The sequence below is a fragment of the Ostrea edulis genome, chromosome 5 (genome assembly GCF_947568905.1).
Source record: "Ostrea edulis chromosome 5, xbOstEdul1.1, whole genome shotgun sequence".
Taxonomy (NCBI): domain Eukaryota; kingdom Metazoa; phylum Mollusca; class Bivalvia; order Ostreida; family Ostreidae; genus Ostrea; species Ostrea edulis.
The window spans coordinates 13,151,191-13,158,274 of NC_079168.1; the positions used below are offsets into that span (position 1 = coordinate 13,151,191).

General features: G+C 37.1%; 1 long non-coding RNA gene across 2 annotated transcripts; it reads left to right on the plus strand.

Moving 5' to 3' along the window:
* The first annotated feature begins 3,780 nt into the window (after positions 1-3,780).
* LOC125649688 (uncharacterized) lies at positions 3,781-6,827 on the plus strand. 2 transcript variants are annotated; one of them, XR_008803413.1, is made up of 2 exons: positions 3,781-3,807; positions 6,126-6,827. It is a non-coding gene; the product is annotated as an uncharacterized LOC125649688 (long non-coding RNA). The 2 variants fall into 2 exon arrangements; XR_007360780.2 differs by lacking the exon at positions 3,781-3,807 and adding an exon at positions 3,850-5,842.
* The last annotated feature ends 257 nt before the right edge of the window (positions 6,828-7,084 follow it).

Sequence of the window (7,084 nt, forward strand, 5' to 3'; positions counted from 1 at the left end):
CTAGATCGTTATAACGACCATAGAATTTGCGAAATGCTGACTTCAATCGAGACTGTTGAAATCCCTGTACCATCAACTTGTTTGTCAGTAGCTTACCTCAATTTAAAAACTGACTATACCCAGAACAAGCTCTTGCATATCGAATCAGTTGAGATATATAAACACCATATGCAGGAGATAATGGAATATTGCTACATGAATGTGGGAAGTTGACGATGGAGAAGCTGAAATCATCCCGTTTGTCATACAGTTGAGTTGTTAGTTTGCCGTTAATGTCTACTTTCAATAAAATATCTAAGTATGAAGCAGAAGTGGACGACTCTGTGGTGTCCTTTATTTCGAGCTCACAGGGATATATCAAATCGACATATGAATGAAAGCTATCATTGTTAATAGACAAAACGTCATCGATATATCTAAAAGTCGAATTGAAGGTCACAGCGAGAGATTTTTTCTTCTCACGTAGAAGTTTTTGAATAAATTCTGCTTCATGTGGAGACATAGGAAGCTTCTACAACCTGCTTATAACAAAGATCAGACTCAGACTGCACAAAGTTGAACGAGTACAGAAAGTTTCCAAACGATATGAAACGTCTAAGCTCAAAGTTGCACAAATAAGAGAGACATTTAGCATCGAACTGAAAAACAGCTTCAATGTCCTTAATGATTATGAGGTATCAGAACTAGATGACATACGGAACAACTTCAAAACAGCATTCAGTGAAACAACATCCAACATCATTGAGCCAAAGAAAAAGAAAAAAAACACCAAGAATGGATCAGTGCCGAGAGCTGGAAATTAGTTGATGAAAGAGGGGTCATCAAGGTCAAGAGGGGTCATCAAGGTCAAGAGGGGCCATCAAGGTCAAGATTGATGAGGGGCCATCAAGGTCAAGATTGATGGTACAAGATCCGAGAGAATGAAGAATAAAGCTAAACAACAATACAGTACTAAAGACAAGTGTGTCAAACGAAATAAGAAAAAGGACAAACGGAACTGGCTTGACGAACTAGCAATCGAGACAGAAACAGCAACAAACAACGGAAATATGAAGAGAGTTTATGGTATTACAAAGGCTATCTGTAATGAAAGATCCAGACAAGTAGACAGACTTAGGAACAAGCAAAGACAACTGCTAACCAAAGAAGGCGAAGTTGGAGCAAGGTGGAAGGAACACGTCCTTGACAGACCGGATCCACCAGAACCAGCAGATGTGGAAACCCGTAATATTGAAGTCCTTACTATCAATGACTACCCACTATCCAAAGAGGAAATCAAAAGAGTCATTAGAGATTTAAAGAGTGGAAAAGCCCCATGAGTTGACATTACCATCGAACTCCTTCGGGCGGACACAGAAAATAATCAGCAACATAAATAAGGAACTGAAACGAAAGGTGTGGACTGAAGAGAAGGTGTCAACAGACTGGAGAAGAGGACTGATCACGAAGTTACCAAAGAAAGGTGATTTAACAAAATGTGGGAACTGGAGAGGCGTTACGGTCAAACCAACAACAGCAAAGATAATGGGAAAGATCATAGTCCAACGGCTGTAAAAGAAATAGACCAACACCTCAGAGATAAACAAGCAGGATTTAGAGCTGGAAGAGGGACAAAAGAGCAGATATTTATACAAGGGAATATACTAGAGCAGGTCATAGAATGGAACTCCAACCTATACACTTGTTTTAAAGACCTTCGACAGCGTGCACCGAGACACTCTGTGGAAGATCATGAAATACCACAGCATAACAGACAAATTCATCAGATTGGTTCAGTGCTTATATGACAACAGTAAGTGTGCAGTCATCATTGCGAGTGGAACATCAGAGTGATTTAAGATTAAATCTGGAGTAAAACAAGGATACAAGATGTTGGGATTCTTGTTCTTACTAGTCATTGACTGGATCATGAAGAAAGCAATAACTGGTGACACGACAGGCAAACGATGGAACATGACATCAAATCTGCACGATCTTGACTATGTCAATGGCGTAGCACTGCTTAAAAGTTCCAGAGAGCAAATGCAGACAAAAGTGAACATAGTAGTCAAGTATGCCAAATCAACCGGCCTCAACATCAACGCCTCAAAGACCAAAGTTATGAGAATGCCAACAACACTCAGACTATTACAGCAGCAGGAGAAGAGATAGATGATGTTACTAACCTCATATACCTCGGAGGCACCAGTAACACCAAAGGAGGTACCACAGAAAACATCAGGAGGAGGCCACGCAAGATCCACCCACAACAAACTGACAGCCATCTGGAATAACTCCCAGATTGGAAAGAAAACAAAGATAAGATTGTTCAATTCCAATGTGGTCTCATTTCTACTCTACAGCAGCGAAACATGGAAAATGACAAAGGGTGATGGACAAGTCCTGGATACCGTCCTACACAAGATCCCAAGGAGGATCCTGTGGATATACTGGCCTCGAAAGGTACGAAACGGGACAGCGAGGGAAAGAGCAGGAATGTAGCCCACTAGTAGCATTGTAATGTAAAGGAGGTGGAAATGGATAAGGCACGTTTTGAGAATGGACAAGACCAAGCATGGTAGAATAGCACTCACATGGACTCCTGAAGGAAAGCGCAAAAGAAGTAGACCTAAAGAAACATGGAAAAGAAGAGTAGAGTTAGAGAAAGAAATGAAATTGGACTAAAGACCTGAACAGATGCAAGCAGGATAGCAGAACGAAGGACAGAATGGAGGGGGATTGTTCATGGCCCACAGGGAGAAAAGGAAACAAGCCAAGACCAGGTACAGATTAAAGAGAAGATTAAGGCGTTGCATTTCCTTTAGATCATTTTGGGATCTGTACACCCTCTATTGCGGAAAAGATACCTTCTTGTCTTTAAGGTCGAACATCCGATTTTGAATGCACCTTTCACGGTACAACCATCCGGACATTCTCTCACCAGAGGGCGCGTTACGCAAGCTTCACTTGCGAGTAGTGCACGGAACTCTGGGTAGAGAATGCCATCCGGAATGGAGAAACTTTTTCTTTAAAAAAATATCGTCGATTGCACTATTTCGGTGACTGACCAGAATCGGTGACCTTTTGTTTACGTGTGCGCGTTGTCGTTTCCGGGTGTAGATTGCGTCATCAATTTCGCCGTAGTGTTTACAAACATATATAGGGTACGTCTTCATTTTTTCTTCTTCCGAAAATGAACTACTAGAAGGAGAGTATGCAAAAAAATCAACACGAGCACCCCAAAAATAAGCCCATTTACTTAAATTTCTTTTTCAAGCAAACTTTCAAATTGATATAAAGTATACCAAAAGTCTAGAATTCTACACTATCTTATTTTATTCATTGACGTTTAGTTGCACATTCCCCCTGTATATACGTACCAATGAATTTGGAATTTTTGGATGAAAGTAAAGGAATTAAATTACTTTAAAGGTAGGTGTGTATTTATTTATTTAATCCAAGTGATTAATGAGAAAATCGCGGTTTATCACTCAGGTCACCGAAACTGGTCAGTCGACGATATATTAATTTTTTTTTATTATGACATTGGAAGAAGGAAAATAATATTGTACCTCAATGACTCATGAATTTCTCTCTCACTCTCTCTCTCTTCATTATTTTTTTTAAAAAAAATTATTTAATTTCTCTTTTAATTTTCGCGTGATATATTTCACAGAAGAGGAGTCGTGTGTACTCCGACAGAAGAGTCAACATCATCCGTCGAACCCCCCACCCCACCCCGGTGTATTCCGGATTAATCGTTTCCAGTACGAAATATTTTCAATATGGCATTTACATAGCAACGATTATTTCCTATTTGACCCGAAGGTATGTTCAATTTGTTGATTGTAAACATTACCTTTAATGTCTTCATGCTTTATCACAATTTCGTGAATTTTCTTGTCATTAGGAAAGTCTTGAGATATTCACGCCCGATCGGGTTAGATTTTGGATGCCAGAGAAAATTATAACTGTAACGGTTACAAAAGTTGCTGGCACAATAAATTCAGCATTTACACAACATCTGGCACATATGTACATGTTGTTGGCTACTCTGTCGTCACATGGATCTGTCATAAAGCATGCAGGGCGTGGATCCTATTATTTAATAATGACTACAATTGTATATTGCACAGTGTTATAGATATTTAATCCCGTGGGGACCCGCATTAGAATAGGTCCTCAGTACCCCTTGCTTGTCGTATAAGGCGACTAAATGGGGCCATCCTTCGGATGAGACCGCAACAACCGAGGCCCCGTGTCACAGCAGATGTGGCACGATAAAGATCCCTCCCTGCTCAAAGGCCATAAACGCCAAGCATAGGCCTTATTATGCAGCCCTTCACCGGCAGTGGTGACATCTCCAAATGAGTGAAATATTCTCTCGAGGGACGTTAAACAGCATTCAATCAATAAAGATTTAAGATATGGAGCTATATATAAAGAGTTACCGATAAAAACAATGTTTTATTATTTAGTTCTTGAGTGAAATAAATATGAATCATGCATTATGTGATCAGTGAGGGTTCCTTGTAGGTAAAAAAGCCGAGGCACAGTGATCACAAAAAATCAGTTTATTTCAGTCTTCACGAAAACATTTAAAACTTGCTGGTCAGTCAGACCAGTGAACTGTCTGAATTCACTGGTCCACAGTGAAATTTACTGCCCCCCCCCCCCCAATTTTCATGTTTATCACATACATTATGGAATGCATTGTAAAACTACAATTAATTTACTGAAACTATGCTTATTACTCATATTCATATCCACCCTACGACATCCTTTCTGTCAATACCAGAAAAACAACGCCATACATGGTATTTTCTCTCTCTTCGCCCGCAACAACAAGACTGCAAATTCACATATTTTTCACAAACGAGTACACCTTAGGAAGTAGCCTTCTCTACCAACATCAAATGTAAATGACTGATTAATTCTATAAACTATAGAAATTGCATAAAATCAGAGATAACTGCAATTGACGAAGTTCATTTTAATTGGAGAATGCAATATAGCAGCAGGTACCGCGATACAGAACACAATCTTTTTTGTTGTTTCAATAAGTTGTTCATTGAATATTCACGTCATCAACGTACAAGTTATCTGGACAATTACAAGTATAGTTATCGTTCTTTACTTTAAAGAAATAAACAAACCAAGATGTCAAAACACTTACTTTATGTGCTATTTATTGTTTTATTTTGATGGTAATTTAAGTAAATAAAATAGTTAGAATATCTAAATCCAACATTATAATATTTGATGTGACTTACAAAAAGTTTCCAAGCCTATCAGACTTCCTGATTTTTTATTTTCACTGACCCGACCCTAAAATTCACTGGCCTCGGTCTTCGGAACACTGAGTTTTCATGAAGACTGTTATTTGTACAAGCACCAGCACAAAACATCCTGTGACTGAGCATCTCACAAGTCTGTAGTCTGGCCAATGTTTCTTCACATGGATCTGAAATACAGCGCACAAGGTGTAGATCCTGTAATTAATCAACATTACAATATTGAGTGTTGAACAGTGTTATTTTAGAAGTAAAAGTAGAGCTAAATAAGAACTTGTCAATACATGTAAATACAAATTGTTTGATGTTCAAATGTTGAGTACGAGTGAGTTATTGATTGAAATTTATATCAATGCCTTCCATAATTTTAAGAAGTGGGAAATGATGGAGACAAATGCAGTGTGCTGATTGTGCAGAAAACCAAAGTTTATTAGATATATATATCCCACACCTGAGAGGATAAGGGCATAAACTGTCAATAAATTAAAAGTTTCTACGTTTTTAAACAAGGAAACAGAATAAAGAAATATTTCACACACCCACACCCCGTATTATGGAGAATACAATTTGTAAGTGATGTTTTTATTTAGATTTCACTGGCAAGATTCATTATGTTTTCCCTGATATTGCATTATTTTGCTGTGAAAAAAATGAGAAATGTGATAACTGGGCTTCACTGCACTAGATGTATCTAAGATTTAATTTGTGTTGTGTATTAGTTGATAAAGTTGTAATGAACAATGAATTTCACAATTTATTAGTTGAGATGATCTATAAAAATACAAGAAACTGTACTATTAAGTATGCAGAAATTGTAAATGTATTCAATGAATTTCACTTTTTGTTTTGTAGTTTCTTGCAGTTGAAATCCAAAGGGACCTTCTATTTAAAAAGTGGATGAAAACAGTATTAGAGGGTGGCCTCTTCATCAAAGCTCAGTATATGGAAAGACCTCTAATATGGATTCAACATATTTAATTCTTTTAAACTTTGCAAGTGAAAAATTAATACTTTTCTGCCAATGAAAGTGTAGACTTAGTCTGTTGTTTTCTTACTGCACATATACCAACTACCAGGGTTTGCAACAAGGATAAAAGAAATGCCTTCCCAGAGCTATGAACTCACCTTGTTTTCAACAATGATTATTGTGGCAGTGATATTGATATTTTTGGTGGGAGCAGTGACTTTGTTACTAAAGTGTTCAAAATTTATCATCTCTAGGATATTTGCTTCAACTGGAAAATCTTCTGATCACCCAAACCAGGATGTTTACCCTCGTGATAGAAAAACAGACTAGTTATTTTTAATCACTGTATTTTAACCACTTGTGTTCACCTTAGTTTATATACATGTACATACTGTATAATGGGTAATTTCTGCGGTTGGAAATTTTTGCAATTTGATCCATAAATGGTAGCAAATTCAATTATATGATTATATTCTAATTTTAATAAGATTGGAGTTCTTGTTATGTGTTTGTTTCTGGTTCAATTTATTTCATTTATTACTTTTTATTTATTTATTCATTCATGAAATAAAGGGTGTGCAACATTTTGTGGGTTTAAGACAATTTTGTGGATTCATAAGTAATATATTCAAGTGGTATTGAGGTGATAAGGGTAGTTGACTCCAGACAAGTGAAAATTACAAAGATATATGCCTTTTAGAATTGTTATCCCTCAGCATAAAATTGTTTCTACCAATTGAGTTTTTAATATAGCAATTAAAGATATATTGATTAAAGTATTACTTCACAATTCATTCTTCGTGTAGAAGGGATGTACAAAATTCATACACTACCCACCATCAAC